The 23,671-nt window shown below is 39.5% G+C and overlaps 1 long non-coding RNA gene across 2 annotated transcripts in view; it reads right to left on the bottom strand.

Annotated features, from left to right (window-relative positions):
* Window positions 1–9,327: 9,327 nt before the first annotated feature.
* LOC148774975 (uncharacterized) overlaps window positions 9,328–23,671 on the bottom strand; it is a 30,345-nt gene continuing 16,001 nt past the window's right edge. For both annotated transcript variants that reach the window (XR_016035199.1, XR_016035200.1), the window contains one exon: window positions 9,328–11,397. This is a non-coding gene — a long non-coding RNA (uncharacterized LOC148774975). The remainder of the gene's footprint in view (window positions 11,398–23,671) is intronic.

The following is a 23,671-nucleotide window of genomic DNA, read 5'->3' as shown; positions in this document are numbered from 1 at the left end:
ACTGGAGCTTCCTTGGACCCTCACTTGTTCTCACAGACTGATTTCTGCCAGTGGTTGCTCCTCCCTTCTCTCCACTCCACCCCCACCCCTGATCCCACCACCTCTAGTGGTGCTAGAGAGGCACAGTGAAAGCCATATAATTCTCCACCAAATATTCTTTTGAGATCGTTCATGAAAGAAGAAGATCTATTCCTGCAGAGCCTTAAGAGCTCAGCTTAGTCAACCCCTGACCATCCCATAGAGTTCTGTGGTCTGAGACATCACAAAGCAGGCCCAAGGACAGTTTTGCAATAAGCCTAGATAGGGGCTAACAAACCCAATTTGGCTCCAAACATACTCTGTCTTGCCTACTCCCTAAGGCATACCCTACTCTGAGTCAGTATAATAGATTTCATCTTGGTTGCTCATGGAACTGCCATCCTCAGTGAAGATCCCAAAATTTTCCCTGAAGGTTTCCTGGCCTGTATGACTTCACGGTCTCTGGTGGGTGGAGATTACCTTGTGTTTTTGCTGCCTGAGTATAGTAAGCATATTCAAACCTGTCACCTTCACCCAATACACTCACTAGAACTACAGTGACCAATATGGTATTGGACTCCTTGTGGCTACTGAGATCTTTAAATGTGGCTAATCTTAATGGAGATATACTGAAATTTTAAATGCACACCAAGTCTCAAAAGATATGCTTAATATGAAAAAAATTAAATATCACTAAATAATTTTTATATTGATGATGTCAAAGTATTTTGGGTTTTTTTTTTTTTGTAATTTATTTTTTATTGGAGGCAAATTATTTTACAATATTATATTGGTTGGTTTTGCCATACATTGACATGAATTCGCCCCGGGTTTACATAAGTTCCCCCTCCTGAACCCCCCTCCCACCTCCCTCCTCCCTTTACCCTCCCTCTGGGTCATCCCCGCATGCCCGCCCTGAGCATCCTATAACATGCATTGACCCTGAACTAGTGATTCGTTTCACATATGACAACATACATGTTTCAATGACATTCTCCCAAATCATTCCACCCTCACCCTCTCCCACAGAGTCCCAAAGACTGATCTATACATCTGTGTCTCTTTTACTGTCTCGTATACAGGGTTATCATTTGCATCTTTCTAAATTCCATATATATGCGTTAGTATGCTGTATTGGTGTTTTTCTTTCTGGCTTACTTCACTCTGTATAATGGGCTCCAGTTTCATCCACCTCATAAGAACTGATTCAAATGTATTCTTTTTAATGGCTGAATAATACTCCATTGTGTATATGTACCAAAGCTTTCTTATCCATTCGTCTGCAGATGGACATCTAGGTTGCTTCCATGTCCTGGCTATTATAAACAGTGCTGCAATGAACATTGGAGTACACGTGTCTCTTTCAATTCTGGTTTCTTCGGTGTGTATGCCCAGGAGTGCGATTGCTGGATCATATGGCAGTTCTATTTCCAGTTTTTTGAGGAATCTCCACACTGTTCTCCATAGTGGCTGTACTAGTATTTTGGAAATATTGAATTAAATAAAATGCATTGTTAAAATTAATTTCATTTGTTATTCTTAAATGCAGTTACTAGGAAATTTAAAATTACATATGAGACTCATATTTCCATTGGACAGATTGCAGCAGTTTCTATGGGCTCAAGCCATGTGGGAATATAAATTTCAACTCTGTCTCGATCCCAATAAAGTTGATTTATATGTCCGCATTAGACAAAATATAATCAGAAAAGCAGAACTATTAGGAACTATATTCATTCATTCACATATTTATATTAAGGGTTTTATTACAGTGGTTTGACCTTCCACAGTTGATGTGGGAGTTGATGAACAGGCACAGTGAGGCTGTCGCCTTGTGTCTGATCCTAAAGCTGGAAGTCCACAAGGATAAGGGAGACGTGTGGAAAGTGGAGGTGAGCAGGGAGAAGCTGGAAGCCATAAGCATCTGTTCTTATTCCTTCACCTCCATGGCCTGGGTTTCCTGGAGAAACTGGGGCCCTTTTTCATCCTGGAGCTACACATGCGTGCACACATACACACACACACACACACACTCTTTGGAGAAGCAGAGAAATCAATGGAAGAAGTAGTTGTTCCAGACTCAGCCCCTGTTTCACAACAATAAGATGAGCCAGAGGATAAGCGATGATTTGTATGACCTGGGAAAATGGTTGCTGCTTTACTTCCATCCTCCAGACCTGAGTTTGTCTTTGCTTCACCAGCTGTGGATACATAAAGGGATAGGAAATCATCGTAGCCTAGTTGATACCATATAAAGCCACTGCAGTGTCTCTTCATGTGCGTCTTTTAAACAATGCTTATGATCCATCCTCTGTGCATAGTGTCATCGAGTATATAGGTATATCCTTTCTTGTCTTTCTCTTCTCCTTGTGCAGGTGTGGAACACATTTGCATTTGTCTTCTTGGGGTATCTCTGTTGCTGTTTCTTTGGGGCCCATTTCTTTTTCTGACTTTCTGTCTTTCTCTTCCTGTGTCCTCATCACTCGGTCTCTTGCCTGTCTTCTTCATTCTCTTCCTATTTTATGACCAAGAGACTAAATTTCTTTTAGCAATTTTTTAGTCCATTTAGTGAAGATATTTTTGTATTCTCTATTTCTAATGTTCAAATAGACCACAGGGCAATTTGGACTTGCTTCTAGAAAAAATAAACTAACTTTAAAAGAAAAGTTGAATGGGACCAGATTAATGTTTTCTATAGGTAAATGGCCTGGAGAAATAGTCTAATCAATATTAAAAGTAATTGATTCCAAGCTTTAATGGATGCCTTCAAGCAGCTCTGACAGCGGCCTTGGATCACCTCTGCCACCATGCAGTGTTTGACCAGTACTCCAGCTGGTTGTTAAAGAATATCTATCACTTCATTTCACTGTTTTTCATTTTCCAGGTTAAAGATTGCCTCATGCATGTCAGAGCAGATAGCTGCCTCTAAAATTAAGGGATCTCTTGAAAGTTTTCTTTTCCAAAGTGTTTTCTGGAGATCTTTTAAAACCATCTCTATTTCTATGACTAAACAAATTATTAAACATAATATTTTCCATGTGGATTTTCTTATTCTTTGTCACACTCCGCTGTGGACTAGATTAACAAGACATTTTTCTTCTATAGCCTAAAGGCACGGCAATTTGGGTTTGGAAGGAGGATAATTTGGAGACCTAACACCTCCAGTGATGCTGGAGGCATTAAGTAATAGGGAGGATTTGGACTTGTTGGAGAACAGCAGGGCACAGTGGGACACTTGAGTGGAGAAAAAGAGATGTTAGGAGACAAGCAAAATGGGAGATCCCAAACACATTTTCTCTGCTTCTTAGCTTAACTGGGACAGACCTGCTGCTGCTGCATATCTTCAAAAAAACTCACATCTGAGTTTGTCATGAGTTAGAGATATCTTCCTATCTATGTGGGTTCAGGCTGTCTCTGGGCAGGAAGGGGTAATGTTCAGGATGGAGAGCCATTCGTGAGAGCTAACCCTTTCTCTCATGGGTACATAAACTCACCCACACTGCTTTCCCATACCTACTCGCAATTGGAAAAGGTTGAATGACAACAACAACATTGATAGCTGACATTGCTATAGAATTTTAGATTTTACAGAGTGTTTTCGCATACATGGTCTCAGAATGAAGAAAGGAACAGTCGGTGACGACAATCAAGAAGAGCTGTGGAGACAGTGAATAAGAAAGAATAGAGACTATATAGAGATTTATATAGGGGAAAAAGTGCCTGTGGGTGGGGCTAGTGAAAAAAGTAAACATTGTAGAGAATGGCAGTTAAGTGATAAAACCTGGAACCTTATCACTCGTCTATTTAAACAATGACTATTGGTTTCTGCAAGTGCTTTTCGGCATCTTGAAAGGAGATGCAGCAGATCGGAGAGTACCAGTATGCCACAGTCTAGACTCCAAAGTTAGCTAAGCACATTTGGAAGAAATTAGTGCCAAGATGTCAGCAAAGGACAGCTCTGCAGGCTGCTTTTACTTAGTAGTCCATGTGAACTGTGGCCTAAAAAAAACTTCAAGCCTTGAAGGACTTGGAACCCTGAAGGCCCACGTGTATTTCATTCAGCTCTTTGGCTCTGGGGAAGCACAGCTGAACGGCCCTCATGCTGTCTCCTCATTCAGCACTCAGGATCTGATGGCCAACGGAGAGTCCAACCTGACCTCACTGACACAGCCAGGACTCTGTCACAGGACTCAGGACGGACTGACTTGTCAAGTCTGAGAAAACAGTTCTATGGGTCTCGCTACCCCATCCCAGAAAGCTGATACCAAGAGGGAGAAAGACCAACCACCTGTGCTCTTGAACGATTGATCCCACTTAGTTCCTTAGACATTGCTCTTGTGTTGATTAAATGCCTTTTTTTCCACCTAGTTTATGGTGGCTACATCCAAACTAAGATGATTTTGATCTTAGCAGCAAAGTTGCTTTTTTTTCTCTTTCTCTTCTCATTGCTGTTCTCTCCAGCATCTGTTTTCAGGCATCCTTGATAAGCAGAATTGGAGTGTTCAGAACAGTAGGCTTCGTGAGACCTTTCAGATTTGCTGTGATCTTCTCTATAGCGTGACTCTCCCTGATGCAAGAAAAAATAAAAACCACATGCTTTCAGACCTGACTGCCCCTTAATAAAGGCGTCATAACTGGGCTTGTATTTCTTCATTTTCAATGGGAGGTGATCTTGTTGGGTTGTCTCCAAGTCTGCTTGAGTTTTGATAATGTGTGATGGAAACAACTTTAATGCCTTCTGTAAGAACCCACAGATTTGCTTCTTGTCATAAGCACATGTTTCTTGTCTCTAAATTACTAGCAGATTGGCCCAAAGTTTTGGAAGCTTTCAAACCATGAAGTTTTATTCAAATATGGAGAATTTTAGGGTGTCTCTTACAATAGTTCACTAAATGGTATCAGTACACAAGCTTGTCCTTGGCTCAATGGTAAAGAGTCCACCAGAAATATGGGAGACCTGGGTTCAATCCCTGGATTGGGAAGATTCCCTGCAGGAGGGCATGGCAACCCACTCCAGTATACTTGCCTGGAGGATCTCCATGGACAGAGCAGCTTGGCAGGCTACAGTCCATGGGGTCGCAAAGCATCAGACACAACTGATGGACTAAGCACAGCACAGCTTGTCAATATGAATAAGGGGATGGATTTGAGAGGGTGTGGAAAATGTAGGGTGTGCAAAAGCTGTGATGCAGAGATGAGCTGGAAAATGATGGCTTCTTTGTCCTGCCTGGAAAGCGTCTGGGGCCAGGGTATGTGGTGACAAAGTGGGAGGCACCTATAGACTGTCCTTACAAGAATGTATAAAAGTTAGGTCATGTGAAGCCTGGAAATCTGAAGACCCTGTCCAGAGACAGATTGCCTTACTTGTTGGTGGGCTAGGTCCAGAAGCCTGGTAGGGCCAAAAGGATGAAGATACTATCAGAATTATATTCTTTTTCGGTTAAGGACTCCAAGAAAGGAGCTCTCAGTGGAAACTGATCTTATACAATAAGTCCCCTACATATGAACAAGTTCTGTTCCAAGAGTGCATTCTTAAGTTCAATTTGTCTGTAAGTCCAACAGTGTTAGCCTCGGTACCCAACTAACACAATCAAGGGATTCAGACAGCAAAGAATTTGCCTTCATTATGCCCAAACTAGATAGTATATTAAAAAGCAGAGACATTACTTTGCCAACAAAGGTCCGTCTAGTCAAGGCTATGGTTTTTCCAGTGGTCATGTATGGATGTGAGAGTTGGACTGTGAAGAAAGCCGATCACCGAAGAACTGATGCTTTTGAACTGTGGTGCTGGAGAAGACTCTTGAGAGTCCCTTGGACTGCAAGGAGATCCAACTAGTCCATTCTAAAGGAGATCGATCCTGGGTGTTCATTGGAAGGACTGATGCTAAAGCTGAATCTGCAATACTTTGGCCACCTCATGCGACGAGTTGACTCACTGGAAAAGACTCTGATGCTGGGAAGGATTGGGGGCGGGAGAAGAAGGGGATGACAGAGAATGAGATGGCTGGATGGCATCACCGACTCGACGGACATGAGTTTGAGTGAGCTCCGGGAGTTGGTGATGGACAAGGAGGCCTGGCGTGCTGTGATTCATGGGGTCGCAAAGAGTTGGTCAGGACTGAGCGACTGAACTGAACAGGATACCCAGGTTCAATCCCTGGGTTGGGAAGATTCCCTGGAGTAGGAAATGGCTACCCACTCCAGAATTCTTTCCTAGAAAATTCCATGGACAGAGGAGCCTGGTGTGCTACAGTCCATGAGGTCACAGAGTCAGACATGACTGAGCAACTAGCACTGTATTGTAATGGGTTTATAATACTTCTCACACAAGTAATACATTAAAAAATAATAATAATAAAGAAAACATTTTTAATCTTACAGTACAGTACCTTGGAAAGTATAGGTAACGGTTATATTACCACTGCTTTTATGCTTGCTTTTGGACATCCTGGGCTTGAAAGAAAAATACTATGCTACTGTACTCTATACAGTGTTGCGTTGTGCTTAGTCACTCAGTCATGTCTGACTCTTTGCGACCCTATGAACTGTAGCCCCACCAGGCTCTTCTGTCCATGGGAATTCTCCAGGCAAGAACACTGGAGTGGGATCCCAGGCATTGATCCCAGGTCTCCCACATTGCAGGCAGATTCTTTACCATCTGAGCCACAAGAGAAACCCATGAATACTGGAGTGGGTGGCTTGTCTCTTCTCCAGGGGATCTTCCCAACCTAGGAAACGAACAGGGGTCTCCTGCATTGCAGGTGGATTTTTTACCAGCTGAGCTACAGGGAAGTCCCACACTATAGAGTACTGGACAGTAAAGTACACAAAAACACAAGCTCTTATGATGGGTGCACATGTGACAATGTACACCAGACACATGAACTAACTCATGTGATTGAACATGTGAACGCATGTTCACATCTTTGAAAGTTGGCAACTTGAAGGTTCATATGTAGAGGGCTTCAGTTCAGTTCAGTTCATTTCAGTCGCTCAGTCGTGTCCAACTCTTTGCGACCCCATGAATCACAGCATACCAGGCCTCCCTGTCCATCACCAACTCCCGGAGTTCACTCAAACTCACGTCCATTGAGTTGGTGATGCCATCCAGCCATCTCATTCTCTGTCGTCCCCTTCTCCTCCTGCCCCCAATCCTTCCATACTAAATTGCTTAAAACAGACATCTGGGAGATTTACACTGCATTTCACTATAGTAAGATGTCATGAGTTCCTTTGATGTGACACATTATGTTGTGTCTTCATAAATGCTGGATTAGGTCATGTCTACTGGCTAAACTCCTTTCATTGAAAACTACAAGGAGAGTAAAAATATGCATAATATTATTTTTCTGCCATCTCTTTATCTTCATTATACCCAGGAACAGTTCATTGGAAGGACTGATGCTAAAGCTGAAACTCTGATACTTTGGCCATCTCATGCAAAGAGTTGACTCACTGGAAAAGAGTCTGATGCTAGGAGGGATTGGGGGTGGGAGGAGACGGGGACAACAGAGAATGAGATGGCTGGATGGCATCACCGACTCGATGGACATGAGTTTGAGGAACTCCGGGAGTTGGTGATGGACAGGGAGGCCTGGCGTGCTGTGATTCATGGGGCCGCAAAGAGTCGGACACAACTGAGCGACTGAACTGAACTGAACTGAAGACTGCTTGGGGACTAACCATTATTTCAAGGGCAAACCAAGGATTTGGTTTATATGTTCAGTCTTGTATCATGCAGTTTAACGAGGAGACACAAAAGTAAACTAAGTAGGCATATTCTTGAATTACTTTGCCTTGTTATCCATAATCATATTTTGTAATTATTTGTTCTTCTTGTAACCATGCTCATTATAGAGCTCTTGAAAAGTACAGAACATAATATAAAATATTACCAATAGTCTCACCAGCAGAGGCCATCACTATCAACATTTGGAAACACTTTTCTGTGGTTGTTTTCCTTGGCTCTGTAAATCATATTATTAGCAACATTTTTTAAATTTAAAAACCAGGCATGATTCTTATTTCCTCTTATTAAAGAGGGCTGTAATAATCCAGCACTGATTCTCAGCAATGTTTTCAATAGACCAAACTTGTGTCTGCTGTCTCTAATATTTTCAGCTTTGCCCTCTTGTCCACTCCAAGTGCCGCACTTGGGATTGCCTCAGAGCAACCACCCCATTTCATCTCATCAGCTACTGCACCTCTCTGTCTTCCCTTGTAGCTATTCATTCATCCCCATCCTGTACTCCCATGCCAAATTCAGTAACATGTACATATTCAAATAGGGATTTCTGAAATACCCAGAACCCACTGATGACAAAACTTGTATGTGGGATCCACCGATGACTGACATGGAATGAAAGGTCCCCATTATCCCAACCATGTTGTACTTAGAGTCCTTAGTTGAAGCTACATAAGGGCTGATTAGAAAACGTTCAACGTGCTTCAGAGAGGTTCCCATCACCACCACCACCACCTCCTGCCTTTCTCTTTCTGCTTTAGCCTTAAATGTATAACTTGTTTATGAAGACATTTCACTCCTATCTGAGAATCTACCTATTTCCTCTAGTTTCTCTTCCATAAATATTATCCTATCTTCTAGCTGGGCCTCTATATGCCCTATTCCAGTGAAGGAATTTAGCTGGGATCACGCACCAAAGGAGACTATTCCACAAGAACAAAGTTTAGTGAACAAACTTGGAGTCATCTTTGATTGCTCTCTTTATCTCATCTGCTAACCTCACGTGCACCCTTTCACACTCACAAGCATACACATATGCACACCCACACCTGTACTAATCCACACACGCACGCCCCTGATCCATCCGCAAGTCCAATCAGTTAAGATTTCAAAACATCTCTATAATTTAGCACAGTTTTCTGTACTTACTATCACTGTCCTTGTCCAAGCTCCTGACGGGAAAAATTGTGAAATACTTAGAAATGAACAAAAGCAAAAAATAAAAAAATAAAAAAACCAGATGTCTTTTGAGACTAATTTAATTTTTCTGGTTATCTGTGACTTTTATAGTCTTTGAGCTATTTTACAAGTTTTTTAAATTGCAGAAAACTGACTATAATATAAATGATCTTATTCATATAAATGCTATTGATTATTGCCCTGTGGTTATGGGCCAGTTTTACATCTGCATTATTTGAAATTCATTTCTGTACTTCGGAGTGCTTATACATGTGTCTTTTTTTTTTTAAATTCAAGACTTACTTTTAATATGCTGTATACATGAAATGGGAATCTGGGGAAAGATGATTGAGAAAATAGAGGCTCTATCAAGTTCTAGAAAAAAGTCAATGAAAAAGATGGTATGTTTTATGATGACTGGTGAGTCTGGTGGAGGTGTGGCTATATCCTGGAGTAGGAGCCTATAAGGATATAGTGCTGATATTGTTATGACACTCTGGAATAGTAGACCACTCTATCCCTTTTGAAAGATTTTTTTAAAATTAGGATCATTTTAAAAGTCTTTATTGAGTTTGTTACAATATTGCATCTGTTGTTTGGTTGCGTTCTTTTTTTTTTTTTTTGGTGGTGAGATATGTGGGATCTTAGCTCTCCCACCACACCTCCTGTGTTGGAAGGCAAAGTTTTAACCACTTGACCACCAGGGAAGTCCCTGGACTGCCAGGGAAGCCCCCATTTTTATCTGTCAGTCAGATGTAGTTAATCATAGTTTCCAGACTCTTATCTTGAGAACTAGGTAGAAATTGAATAATTGCTTATTTCTAGTCTCATCAATATAGTGACTTTGTGGGTTTTTAGAATATCATATGCATGTAATTAATGCTGGACCGGTATGGAATGAGTAAGTACCTGGTTTGTCAATATAGTTACTAGAGAGAGAGATAAAGACGATGACTTGATACACTGATGACAGTAGAACTAACATGGGGAGAATAAATGTTTTGAGAGTAGTTTGGATAGTGAGAAAACCACTCTTTCTCTCATTCTAAGTTTTTCTTTGTCCCGTTCTCCATCTCAGTCTCATTCCATCTTTTAATCTGTTTGTTTTTCTCTGTGATGTCCTATTTTTTCTGGGTACTTTTTACTTTCCATTGCCATTTGTCTACTCTCTACATTCTTCAGAGAAGGAGTATGGAAGATGTCAGAGCACCAAATACACTGCACTCAACTGGCTCTGCTGAGACTTTTGAGAAGAACAAATACATGAAGAGCATAGATTGATGATGTGGTGATACTGATGTTTTAATGATAACAGTGATGAGATCATTAAAGCATTAAAGCCTCTAGACCATGAAAACTGGACATTGATCATGAAATTAAGATTAGATAACAGAAGAAAGGTAATGTCTTCATGTAGATTCTTTAGAAAGTAGAACTTCAACCAAAGGCTTAACACCTAATGTTTTATTAAGGAGTGAGACTCAAGGAGATGAAGAAAAGCCTGGGTCACGAGGGAAGGAGGAAAAGCAGAGCAAAAGTTCATTATGAAGTTGATCACTGCCACAAGTGACTAGTTGTTGGAACTCCCACATTTGCTTAAGGGCACATTTGAAATGCATCTCAAGATTATCTCAAGGGAATAAAAATGAAAAGCAAATCCATCAGTTTACATTCCCCAGTAGTCATAGGTTTATCCCATGGGATAATAACTTTTCAGCATTTTAAGACTGCACATATTTGAACATCAAGAGCTTTTGTAAGCTGTTTACTACTGTGTTATTAACACGCCCTTAGGCAGAAAGAAGGTCAATGATGTGAGGCAGGGTATCATCAGATTGCACTGGCATGAGGCCAGGTGGCCAGAATAAGAGACAGGTGAGGCCAAGAGAAACTGAAGTGGTATAAATAACTGTTTAAAACACAGGGAAAGCAACAACGTGTTTTAAAAAAGGAAGAGAGAAGACTGAATGAGACAGAGAACAAGAAAGAAATGTGACCTCACCCAAGGCAGTTCGTTCTTGCACCCTCAGACTCTTCATCTGTGAAAGTTCAGTTCAGTTCAGTTCAGTCGCTCAGTCGTGTCCGACTCTCCGCGACCCCATGAATCACAGCACGCCAGTCCTCCCTGTCCATCACCAACTCCCTGAGTACACTCAAATTCATGTCAACAGAGTCGGTGATGCCATCCAGCCATCTCATTCTCCGTCGTCCCCTTCTCCTCCCGCCCCCAACCTTTCCCAGCATCAGAGTCTTTTCCAGTGAGTCAACTCGTCGCATGAGGTGGCCAAAGTATTGCAGTTTCAGCTTCAGCATCAGTCCCTCCAATGAACATCCAGGATTGATCTCCTTTAGAATGGACTGGTTGGATCTCCTTGCAGTATAAGGGACTCTCAAGAGTCTTCTCCAACACCATAGTTCAAAAGCATCGATTCTTCAGCGATCAGCTTTCTTCACAGCTGTGAAAAGATGGAGTTAAAGTTTTTTGAAGAGTGGAATCATCTGGTGATTTTTAAAAGCACTAATGCCTAGGTCCCACCCCGAGATGTTCTGATTTAATATGTCTTTGATGCAGCTTGAGCTTTGGAATTTTTTATATAACTGCCTAGGTGATTCCAGTATGTAGCAAATATTGAAAATCTTCATCTAGAAATTCTAAGTGCTCATTTTATTATTTTATTATTCTATCTGCTACTATTTTATTATTCTTAAAATTTCTAAGGAAAAGTATACTCCAATCATCTCCTGCCAAATAAGTTTTATAAGAAACTTCAAACTCAGTGAACTCCTGCTTACATTTCTCCATTTGAGAACTATATCTCAGTTAAGCAGATGATTGTAGATTCCTCAATTTGGGACAAATTATAAATGAAATTAATTATTTCAATTGACTTGATTAATATGTTTTTGTTTTTCCAAAATAATTCTGTTGCAATTTCTATTGGCTTCATAGTAGAGTTCTTCAGAATGTCTGCCTGGTGATTTTTCTTATTGCCAAATTCTTTTGGAGAAATTACTAACTGGAAACTATTTTTTTCCCATTTTGCAATAATTGGACAGTTTTTCAATTATTCTTCTCTAAAAGTATGAAATACTAAGTAAATAAATTTTTTAAATAAAATGTATGTAAGATAAGATGAGAGAGAGAAAAATGCCCACATATCCACTTCCCATTTTTGAAAAAAAGCATTTTTATTAAATCAAAATTTATGCTTTGGCATCCTATCTTATTCCATTACTACCACTGAACAGTAGTCACCATTGTAAATGTGTGTGGATGTGCTTGAGAGAGAGCCAGAGAAAGAAAATAGAAAGGCCAAGACAGAGAAGAGGAAGAGAGAGAAAGAGAGAGGGAAAGAAAACATGACGGCAAGGACAAAAAGGAAGGATTTAGAACCATTACTGAAATGAATGTACACAATTTTCCCCACATTTTAGACGGAACTTAGTTACATGTCCCTCCTAAATGGCATAAAGACTGAAAAATACAGTATTTTTCTGTGCCCAGAATGAAAATAAAGTTCTTTGGGAAACACATGGCATACTCTCTGTTGTACCTGTCCATGGGATTCTCCAGGCAAGAATATTGGAGTGGGTTGCCCTTTCCTTCTCCAAGGGATCCTCCTCATTCAGAGGTTGAACCAGGTCTCCTACATTGCAGGCAGATTCTTTACCACCTGAGCCATCATTGATTAGCATTAATCAGTTAATGTTTTGATTAGCATTGAAATTGTTTTCCTTTATTACAACTGAGTTGCTCTTTTTTGTCTCTCAATGTTCATGGGCATAGATTTCTCTTATACAGTCTTTTGCACTTTTTAAAAACAATATAAAAAGTGTATTTTATCATCTCTGAATATAAACATAAAACATATACTCACATGAATACTTAAAACTGGGAGAATATTTTCACCAAGAAATACTTATTCAGTCTTTAAAGACATCAACTTAGAGTTTTCAATTTCCATTGTTTCCAAACTGTGTAAACTTTAATACTAATTCTCAAGTAGAAAGACCTAAAAGCTAGTGCTGAGAAGTTACATATTTTTGTTTAGTGTCAACAAACTTTTCAACCATAATTTTTCCATGAAAAACAACTCACTTATTTCAGAAAATTGGATTTTTTCTATATTTTCCTTTTTACCAAGATCTCTTCCCTGTGTCCAGGTGTGGCCACGGATAAACCAATCTAAATAGAGGAATTTACTCAAGTCTGATGGGGAAACACTGATTTCATGATCACAACCTATTTTACTACTAGCTTTTTTTCTTCCAGTTTTGTCAGTGGGTAGAAAAAATACCATTTGCTTTTAACCTAGATTTCTTGTAGAATTTATAAGGAAAAACATTTTACTTTATAAATGTTCATGGACCTCTGGATGGATGTATGGATATATCTGTATATATGTGTATTTGTTTAATTATAAATTTCCTATAAAATTCTTTGCCTCTCTCCTTATATCTCTGCTTGTATTTTTATATTTTAAGAGCTCTTTATATATATGTATGTGTGTGTGTATGTGTGTGTGTGTATATATATATATAAAGTGTATGTATGTGTATGTATATTTCTTAATTTTATAATAACCACAATGACAGTATTAATAATTGAAAAGTACTAATAAAAAGGCATTTTAAAGTCATTTGAAAGAAAAAGTAAAACTGGGTGTTGAGATAAGTTTTTGCATTAGTCTATAAGAAAAGGTTGTGAAATGTAAAAGAGAAAAGAGGAGACACTAGAAGCTTCAACCGAGTGTTTTCCAAATATTTAAGTTGGGCAGTTAATTTATTGCCCATAAGAGGTGGTGCTGGCGATGTTGACTATAAATTATTGTCTATTGCCTTGGAGGAAGGTACTGCCAAGTAGAAAAGTGGGAGTTGGTACAAAGAACAGATTTTTTGGAGGGAATTGTCAACTTGGGAGATTTAAAAAGTATTAAGAAGCAGAAAAAATTCCCATAACCCTAGAGGGCAACTGATACCAAGATTTTAAAGTATATCTTTTTAGACCACTCAAGATCTTGAGATATTAAGAGCTGCGATAGCATTTTAAGTACAGTTTTTAAAACTGTTAATAAACTTTTAAATTAATAGTTATTAAAATATGTGCAGAATAGGCTTACACATGCCATTTCCTCACTTTTGGATCATGTCATTCATTTCAATTTGCTATTATTGTTTTTTTTTTTAATCAGTGTAATCGGAAATTAGATACTGAAATATTTTTGTATATAATCTTTAAATTTCTGATTATTACCTAAAATACAGTCTCAAAAATGTTATTATTGCAACAATTATGTTTGTTTTAAGCCAACTGTCATGTGGCTTCTATTTCTCAGAAGAATCATGTCAATATGTACATTCTCAAGCAATGTGTCAGAATTCATGTTTATCGTAACTACTACATTGAATACTCTAAAAAAACAGACAAAAGCAAGAAATAAAACTTTGCTAATAGGGTGAAAAATGAAATACCAGCATAACATTGTTGCCTTGTTTTTAGTTTTTACTTATTTTAGTATCTATTCAGATAGTCCAGACTTTTAACATGGTGTGTATGTGTATGTCTGTTTGTGTGCACACATGGGTTTGTATAAAAACTTTATCTATTTTGACTACTAAGACTCAGTATTTTTTTAATCAATTGTGTTTTACATGTATCCATTCTTTCTACTTTTACTTTATTAATATTTTTGAAAATCCATTTCCCCAGGTTTGTTGTTAAAGAGGGTCATGTTTCAATATGCTGATTTTATGGAATTCTTTGTTACAATTAAAATAATCATCAGAGAAGTGAAATAATAGGAGATTCAGGGGATCCTTGGGTCAACAAGGAAGCACTGGGCATTTCAAGTTACATTATAGAGAATGAGAACATTTTTAAAAAATGGAAGGATGCCAAGGATAAATACTGCCCATGGGTTACCTAGTATCTAATAAGCACTTAATAAATATTTGTTGTCTGCCTGATTCTAAATCCTGCCTGGGATATGTCTTATATCTACCTCTTCTCCAGTCAAGATGTAGTAATGAATTTCCATTCTTCAATGAGGGCAAACATTCCTGTAATTCATGTGTGTTAGTCACGCAGTCCTGTCCAACTCTTTGGGACCTCATGGACTATAACCCGCCAGGCTCCTCTCTCCATGGAATTCTCCAGGCAAGAATATTGGAGTAGATAGTCATTCCCTTCTCCAGGGATTCATTGCTGTTGTAGTTCAGGTGCCCAGTCATGTCCGACTCCTTGCAACCCCATGGACTGCAGTATGCCAGGCCTCCCTGTCCCTCACCATCTCCCAAAGTTTTCCCAAGTTCATGTCCATTGCATCATTGATGCCATCCAGCCATTTTATCCTCTGACGTGCTCTTCTTCTTCTGCCCTCAACCTTTGCCATCATCTGGGACTTTTCCAATCAGTCAGCTGTTCACATCAGATGACCTAAATACTGGAGTTTCAGCTTCAACATCAGTCTTTTCAATGAGTATTCAGAGTTGATTTCCCTTAAGATTGATTGGTTTGATCTCCTTGCTGTCCAAGAGACTTTCAGGAGTCTTCTCCAGCACCACAGTTTGAAGGAATCAATTCTTTGGCACTCTGCCTTCTTTACAGTCTAGCTCTCACAATATTAGGTGACCACTGGGAAGACCATAGCCTTCTTTGACTGTCTCTGCTTTTCAACACACTATCTAGGTTTTTCATAGCTTTCCTTCCAAGAAGCAATCATATTCTAATTTCATGGCTGCAGTCACCATCCTCAGTGATTTTAGAGCCCAAGAAGAGGAAATCTGTCACTACTTCCACCTTTTCCCCCTCTATTTGAAGTAATGGGGTCAGATGCCATGATCTTAGTTTTTTTTAATATTTAGTTTTAAGCTGACACTTTCACTCTCCTCCTTCACCCTCATCAAGAGGCTCTTTAGTTCCTCTTCACTTTCTGCCATTAGAAAGTTTCATCGGCATACTTGAGGTTGTTGATGTTTCTCCCACCTATCTTGATTCCAGCTTGTAACTCATCCAGCCCTGCATTTCTCATGATGTACTCAGCATATATAGATTAAACAAACAGAGTGACAGCAGACAGTTTTGTCATACTCCTTTTCCAATCTTGAACCATTAGTCATTCTACATGGGTTCTAACTGTAGCTTCTTGACCTGCATACAGGTTTGTCAGGAGACAGGTAAGATATTCTGGTAGTCCCATCTCTTTGAGAGCTTTCTACAGTTTGTTATGAGCCACAAAGTCAAAGGCTTTAGTGTAGTTGATGAAACAGTTCGATGAGTTTCTAGAATTCCCTTGCTTTCTCTACGATCCAGCAAATATTGGCAATTTGATCACTGGTTCCTCTGCCTTTTCTAAGCCCAGCTTGGACATCTGGAAGTTCTTGGATTGCATAATGCTGAAGCCGGGCATGCAAGATTTTAAGCATGACCTTACTAGCTTGGGAGACTAATGCAATTATTCAATGGTTGGAACATTCTTTAGTACTCTCCTTCTTGGGAATTGGGATGAGGATTGACCTTTCCCAGTCCTGTGGCCACTGGGTCTTCCAGATTTGCTGACATATTTACTGAAACACCTTGATGGCATCATCCTTTAGGGTTTTGAATAGCTCTCCTGGAATTCCATCACATCCACTAGCTTTATTAACAGCAGTGCTTCCTAAGGCCCACTTGACTTCACACTCCAGAATGTCTGGCTCTGGGTGACTGGCCACACCAAGGTGGAAGTCTGGTTCATTAAGATCTTTCTTGTGCGGTTCTTCCATGTATTCTTTCCACCTCTCCTTGATCTCTTCAGTGTCTGCTAGGTCTCAACTGTTTCTGTCCTTTATTGTGCACATCTTTGGGCACAATGTTCCCTTGATGTTTCCAGTTTTCCTGAAGAGATCTCTCGTCTTTCCCCTTCTGTTGTTTTCTTCTAGTTTTATGCACTGTTCATTGAAGAAGGCCTTTTTGTCTCTCTGTGCTGTTTTTCAGAAATCTGTGTCTAGTTGGATGTACCTTTTCCTTTCTCCCTTGCTTTCCTTTCTCTTCTTTCTTTAGCTATTCGTAAAGCCTCCTCAGACAACCACTTTGCCTTCTTGCTTTTCTTTTTCTTTGGGATGGTTTTGTTTGGTGCCTCCTGTACAATATTATGAACCTCCATCCATAGTTCCTCAGGCACACTGTTTACTAGATCTAATCTCTTGAATCTATTTGTCACTTCCACTGCATATTCATAGGGGATTTGATGTAAGTCATACCTGGCTGACCTAGTGGTTCTCTCTGATTTCTTAGTTTAAGCCTGAATTTTGCTATGAGATGCTGATCATCTGAGCCACAGTCAGCTCCAGGTCTTGTTTTTGCTGACAGTATACAGCCTCTCCATCTTTGGCTGCAAAGACTGTAATCCTTTTGACTTCGGTATTGTCCATCATGTGTAAAGTTGTCTCTTGTGTTGTTGAAAAAGGGTATTTGTTATGACCAGTGCAATCTCTTGGCAGAATTCATTTAGCCTTTGCCCTGCTTCATTCTGTTCTCCAAGGCCAAACTTGCCTGTTACTCCAGGTATCTCTTGTCTTCCTACTTTCACTTTCCAATCCCCAATGATGAATAGAACCTCTTTCTTGGTGTTATTTCTAGGAGGTCTTCTAGGTCTTCATAGAACTGATCAGCTTCAGACTTATAAATAGGCAAAATTGAGAAATATTTCTGACTCCCTACTTTGAGTCCAAATGGTTACCACACTTAGATAAGCTTTAGTGGATCGTGTCCTTAGCTATATCAAAAGCCTATGGTTCTGGCCCTTTTTTATGTAGTGTTTGAACTTCCTGACAGTCTTGTTTCTTCACATAACACAGAAGCAGGAAGAGGAGCCAGTGTTTTGTTTTTGTTTTTTTTTGACTGAGTAATACTTGAAAAATAGTACCTCCTGGGTAGATTAGGCAAAGTGTTGGCATAGCTGTGAGGCTTATTGAAGCAAATAGCTTTGTTGTCTCTCCTACATTGCACTATATCTGAAAGAGATAAAAGCTTTGTCTCCAATGGGCATATCTCCTTATAAACAGACTCCTCTTCTAAACCTAATGGAAAGTTTTTTTTAAATCGTTTTATCTTGAGTATAGTTGATTAACAATGTCACCTTGGTTTTAGGTGTACAGTTATGATTCAGTTATGCATATACAAATTATCTGTTCTTTTTCAAATTCTTATCCCATTGAGGTTATTATGGAATATGAGCAGCATCCCCTTGTTGGACCTTGCTGGTTATCTATTTTAAGTATAGCAATGTGTACATGTCAATCCCCAATACCCAATCTATCCTCCCCCCTTCCCCCCCACAATCCCCCCCCCCCCCGGTAACCATAGTTCCTGTTCTCTAAGTCTGTGAATCTGTTTCCGTTTTGTAAATAAGTCACCACTCTTCTTGGTCTGTAGCTGGTTAGCTTCCTACTGTATCCTCGCAATGGCCTTTCCCTTGTGCAAATGTTTGGGGGGCAAGCTAGGAGAAAGGAAAAGAGACGGTGAGGGAGAAAGAGTGCTCCATTTTCTCTTCCTCTTCTTGTGAGACACCAGCTCTATTGCATTAAGCCTCTCCCTGCCAGGGTGTCAAATTATTCAAACGAGCCAATCACATCTTTGCCTCATGGGCAGAGTTTACTCCATTCTTTTGTTACTAGAAAGTTCGCCTCCCACAGATCTTGCTTGTTCACTCAGTTCCTGAGCGCAGCCCTCCATGTCATCCCGCTTGGAACATTACGTCTTCTCTTGTGCTTTAAGTATATGAACTTCTGTCTGTCCCATCGGTCTCATGTCAGATATTGTGTTTAGTCCTTTCATAACCCTAGGGCAGGGATCCTTCCCTCACTAACAGGGTAAAGAGGAGGTGATCAAAATAAAAAATATAATTGGTGATTGATTTCATTGTCTTCTCTTGGCTTGTGTGGTAGGATATTACATAACATTATACATTTGTATTTGTCCTGTTGTCTCTAATTTCTTTCTCCACCCTCTGCTTTTTATTTTCTGGAATAAACAAAATAAATATTCTCAGAAATATTTCAGGGCAGAAAGCAATAGATGTTGGAAATCATACTACTTCCTTATGTTTTGTGAAGGCCTGAGCCATGTAGTTGAAGAGAGTGATAGGGTCTTAGAGGGTGGAATTGTTTGGAGGCTGGCAGGGGTTGAAAAAAAGATACTGATTATAAGGTCTTCGACTTTGAAGTTCACCTGGAGACTCTAAAACTTAGTATTATTGCCAACCTTAGAAAATATTCCATCCCACACTCTCTTAGTGTGACATGGAGCAGCAGTCATTGGTTTAGATGGGCTATGTGGGCTTGGATCAATATGAAGAGGATAGCAGCCAGAACTGCTTCATGTAGTTGGACTGACCAATAAGTAAGAGGTCAATGTCTATTTTGAGTGAAAGTCTTACAGTTCTACAGAAATGATAAAACAATAAAAGAAATCTTTGATGCCACCAATATAAGAGATTATATATCCAATGAATGCAAGTCCAAGAATTAATGTGTGACCATCGACAGTGGCAATGATGAATGGTAGGATGTTGCAAGGTGAGACAGTTTGCCCAGAACTCTATAAACTGAGATCCAGTTTTGGAGATGCATAGAGTTTCCTGTTAAAATAAGTATCACTTCCTTTGTAAGTAGGAAAACTTCTGTGGTTCAAGTGACAGGTAGTTGGAAATCTTACTTTTTTTTTTCCTTTTTGGTAAAACGAATATATGGTGTAGGCAGGAGATACTTAGTCCAGAACTTAACCTCCACAGAAGCCAAATCTGCTAATCAACAGAGAGTTACTATTTGTTACTATCTTGAGATACTCCTTTCTTGGTTTTGAAAGATCTTGTCAGACAGCAAAAAGAGCTAACTAAACAACTGTAGAATTCCCAAAGGTATGCCCCAGACAGTGCTTTCCCTAAAGCTTCTAACTCCAATATCTACCTTGCTACCTTGCTAGAACAGTAGTGTAATGAGGTGAAAATCACTCAGTCATGTCCGAATCTTTGTGACCCCATGGACTGTAGCCCTTCAAGACCTCTGTCCATGGAATTCTTCAGGCCAGAAATATGGCATGGGTAGCCTATCCCTTCTCCAGGAGATCTTCCCAACCCAGGGCTTGAACCCAAGTCTCCCACATTGCAGGCAGATTCTTTACCATCTGAGCCACCAGGGAAGCCCAAGAATACTGGAGTGGGTAGCCTATCTCTTCTCCAGGGATCTTCCTGACCCAGGAATGAATCCTGCATTGCAGGTGGATTCTTTGCCAGCTGAGCTACCAGGAGTAGAATTAGCGATTGCAAGTGGGCAATTAAATGATCTATTATAAAAAGGGAAAACTATATCAATAGTTTAGGTTTCAAAGCCATTAAGAAGTTTGTTATAGAATGAGATCCAAATTTTGACATGTATTTGATGAATTCCCTTTCTGTCTTTCACTGTGTTATCTGCAATGTTTGTGAGTAGGAAAGGTTGCTTTTGACCTCCATCATTCCCTGTCCCTTCACCTCTTCACATAAATTACTCCCCGAAGTACTCCTCAAAGTCTTTCTAAATTGGGGTTCCTCCAATTGTAATTTTTGATGGTCCTCATACAAGCGTGAAAATATGTGACAATTAGGATGATTAAGAGTCTTTTGTTTGATAAATGTTTACTTGATTTTTAAGTTTAAAAAAAGTGTGTTTCTAGAATATGCTGACCATATAAAATCTAAAAATTCACATGTTTTGTAGCTTCTAGATAAATTAGTAGTGAAAAGTGAAAGTAGTGGATGAGGAGTCAGAAAATATGGATTTGGGTTCTGGTTTCACCAGTTCCTACCAATGTGACCTTTAGTGTATTTTTTGAGTTTCATTTTCTGCATATATACAATGGAAATTCAGCTTCTGTTTTTCTAACATCACACTTTATTGTGGAAATGTGAGAAGGTAATGAATGCCATGCTTAGAAGAAAAGTTATGACCAACCTAGATGGCATATTAAAAAGCAGAGACATTGCTTTGCCCACAAAGATCTTTCTAGTCAAGGCTATAGTTTTTCCAGTAGTCATGCATGGATGTGAGAGTAGGACTATAAAGAAAGCTGAACACCGAAGAATTGATGTTTCTGAACTGTGGCATTGGAAAAGACTCTTGAGAATCCCTCGAACTGCAAGAAGATCCAACCAGTCCATCCTAAAGGAAATCAGTCCTGAATATTCATTGAAAGGACTGATGTTGAAGCTGAAACTCCAATATTTTGGCCACCTGATGTGAAGAACTGACTCATTTGAAAAGTTCCTGATGCTGGGAAAGATTGAAGGTAGGAGGGGAAGGGGACGACAGAGAACGAGATGGTTGGATGGCATCATAAACTCAATGGACATGAGTTGGTGTAAACTCTGGGAGTTGTTAATGGACAGGAAGGCCTGGCATGCTGCAGTCTATGGGTCTCAAAGAGTCAGACATGACTGCGCAACTGAACTGAACTGAATGAATGTGAAGATGCTCTGTAATTAGTGAAATAATTTATAATTTAAGTTATTATAATCTGTTCCAAAGTTGTCTTTTTAAAGATGAGGAAAGCAAACTCTTGGTTTATTGTTCATCCAAGTTCAAATAAATAACTCTCATAAGTAGACAGTTTTAGTATAAAATTTCAAAAGCATCTTAGTAAGCCTTCTGAATACTCTCCACTCTAGACTGTGCATTCTATCCCCTATATCAAGTGCCTTAGTTTATGTTAAAAGTAAGTGAAAGATCTATCATTTTTACTCTGGTTAAATATGTATTCCACTGCTTCTAGTTTTTCACTTGCAGCTACAAGAGGAATGCACTTCAAGGGACATACATGATTTTTCAGTTGTAGGCATAAACTATTAATTCCTCAGGATTCATGAGTATAGCAAAATCATGTCATCTTGGTAGACTATAAGAGATTCCATTACTATGACTTGTTGTAATATTTAGAGCTTTTGTTGTTGTTCGCTTTGTTTAATAGAGGAGGATCTCTCTCAGTTCTTTTACTGTTAAATCTATAGTACTTAAAATACTACCTAGCATATAATAGGTAGATATTGCTGAATAAACGAAGTCTGGCTTTTGTAAGGGAAACCCAAACAAGTTACTACTACTAAAATTCACTTATGTATACTTGGAAAAGATATGGTTGATAGATTAAAATGTATCATGTGTCAACAGTTTTAGAAATGATACCATGAGATATGTAGGAAAAAAATCTTCCTTGGGGTTTCCTTTGTTTTTGTCTAGGCAGGTGGTAAATGGAGAAAGGAGAGAAATGGAATAATGAGAATTGAAGTTTTGTAGAGAAAAGGAGCAAAACTTTACTCTGTTAAACTCAGATCACAAAGGATTCTGGAGTGCTAGAGAAGGTAGAATATATGGGGACAGAATATTAAAATCGGTCAGTAATAAGAAAAATTACAGGAGATTTATTTCTGAGCCAAGGAGTTTGAACAAAGGAAGCATAAGGACAAACACTATAAAGAACTCCTAGAGACGCACATGGGCAAGTCCCAAAAAGGAAGAGTTTCCCCTATTTTTTTCAGGACTTTTTTATCCTTTTCTATTTTTTTTAAATTGGACTATCGTTGCTTTATAGTGTTGTGTTAGTTTCTTCTCTACAAGGAAGTGCATTAGCTATGTGCGTAAATATATCTCCTCCCTTGTGGACAACCCTCCCACCAACCTCCATCCCATACCTCTAGGTCATCACAGAGCACCAAGCTGAGCTCCCTGTGAGGTACAGTTGATTTGCAGTGTTGTATTAGTTTCAGTTGTTCAGCCAAGAGATTCAGTTAAATAAACATATGTCTATTCTTTATCGGGTTCTCTTCTTTTATCAGTCAGTCAGTCAGTTCAGTAGCTCAGTAGTGTCTGACTCTTTGAGACCCCATGAATCACAGCACACCAGGCCTCCCTGTCCATCACCAACTCCCGGAGTTTACTCAAACTCATGTTACAGAGTCGGTGATGCCATCCAGCCATCTCGTTCTCTGTCGACCCCTTCTCCTCCCACCCCCAATCCCTCCCAGCATCAGAGTCTTTTCCAGTGAGTCAACTCTTCGCATGAGGTGGCCAAAGTATTGGAGTTTCAGCTTTAGCATCAGTCTTTCCAATGAACACCCAGGACTGATCTCCTTTAGAATGGACTGGTTGGATCTCCTTGCAGTCCAAGGGACTCTCAAGAGTCTTCTCCAACACCACAGTTCAAAAGCATCAATTCTTCAGTGATCTCAGCTTTCTTCACAGTCCAACGCTCACATCCATACATGACCACAGGAAAAACCATAGCCTTGACTAGACGGACCTTGGTTGGCAAAGTAATGTCTCTGCTTTTTAATATGCTATCTAGGTTGATCATAACTTTCCTTCCAAGGAGTAAGCGTCTTTTAATTTCATGCCTGCAATCAGCATCCGCAGTGATTTTGAGCCCCCAAAAATAAAGTCTGACACTGTTTCCACTGTTTCCCCATCTATTTCCCATGAAGTGATGGGACCAGATGCCATGATCTTAGTTTTCTGAGCTTTAAGCCAATTTTTTCACTCTCAGGGTATTACAAAATATTGAATATAGTTTTCTGTGCTATACAATATGTCCTTGTTGGTTATCTATTTTATACATAGTAGCATGTATGTGTAAATCCCCAACTCGTAATTTATCCCTCCCATGCCCTTTCCACTTTTGACAACCAAGTTTGCTTTCTATGTCTGTCGGTCTATTTCTGT

This window comes from Moschus berezovskii, chromosome 18, assembly GCF_049115385.1.
Source record: "Moschus berezovskii isolate FMDL1 chromosome 18, NW_MosBer_1.0, whole genome shotgun sequence".
Lineage (NCBI taxonomy): Eukaryota > Metazoa > Chordata > Mammalia > Artiodactyla > Moschidae > Moschus > Moschus berezovskii.
This window is presented reverse-complemented; position numbering and strand designations above follow the sequence as displayed.